This window comes from Carlito syrichta, unplaced genomic scaffold (genome assembly GCF_000164805.1).
Source record: "Carlito syrichta isolate Samal-C Ts95f unplaced genomic scaffold, Tarsius_syrichta-2.0.1 Scaffold303236, whole genome shotgun sequence".
NCBI classification, from domain to species: domain Eukaryota; kingdom Metazoa; phylum Chordata; class Mammalia; order Primates; family Tarsiidae; genus Carlito; species Carlito syrichta.
In genome coordinates this window covers 362,765-363,660 of record NW_007247332.1, presented here as the reverse complement: position 1 = coordinate 363,660, position 896 = coordinate 362,765, and the positions used below count along the sequence as shown (strand labels likewise).

Below are 896 nucleotides of genomic sequence, written 5' to 3'. Positions count from 1 at the left end.
GGGGACTTGAGGAGAGGTTGCTATGGAGACACCGGATGCCTGTTGCTACGGCAACCTGGGCGGGGCTGCGCGGCTCCAGGCTTGGGAGAAACCGATCCGCGGGTCCGAATCCCGCCTCCGCCGCTTTCCTCCAGCTGTGATGTAACCACTTTCTCCACTCCGAGGCTTCAGAAGTGTCGCAAAGAGAGGACGATACTGTGCCCCCCGACCCGAGGTTTAAGACAGAGAATGTGTGCATAGGGCTCGGCACAGGGGCATCAGGCACTTGTGGACAAGCCACGTGAGGGAATAGGGTCTCTGACAAGTATTCGTGTGGTCCCCGAGCTCCTGAGGGCCAGCTGTCCTCCCCCGGGGCCAACTAGTATGGTTGCAGATGGACTGAGGATGGAAACTCCACATCACCTTCTGGAAACTCGGGACAGGCGGCGCTCCGTGAAGAGGCCACCCTCCCCTTCCCGCTCAGAGCCTCAGGCTTGGACGGCGGCCTCGCCGGCTTGTCCCCAAAACCTCACGCTGGCACGGAGCTCTCCCCGCCTCCGGTGCCCCTCCTGCCGGGTCCACCCCACGCCTGTCGCCCCCTCCTAGATCATCTGTAACTTTCCATCTTTCTCTTGCGTCTGTCAAAGTCCCCATCTCTTTCTTCTCGTGTCTCCCCCCAACTACTCATGTCTCTCCTTATAGCTCGATGTCTCTCTTTATACCCGCATGCCTCGCCTTATACCCCCGATGTCTCTCCTTCTACCTCCGTGTCTCTCCTTATACCCCGATGTCTCTCCTAACACCCTGAAGTCTCTCCTTATACCTCAATGTCTCTCCTTATACCCCGATGTCTCTCCTTTTTATTTTTTTTTGAGTTGGAGTCTCACTCCGTCGCCCAGACTGGAGTGCAGTGGCCG

At 58.1% G+C, this 896-nt stretch overlaps 1 protein-coding gene across 1 annotated transcript in view; it reads right to left on the bottom strand.

Annotated features, from left to right (window-relative positions):
• Positions 1-896, bottom strand: part of LOC103260549 (suppressor of SWI4 1 homolog) — a gene marked incomplete at its 3' end in the record, with an annotated part of 6,866 nt that overhangs the window by 5,055 nt on the left and 915 nt on the right.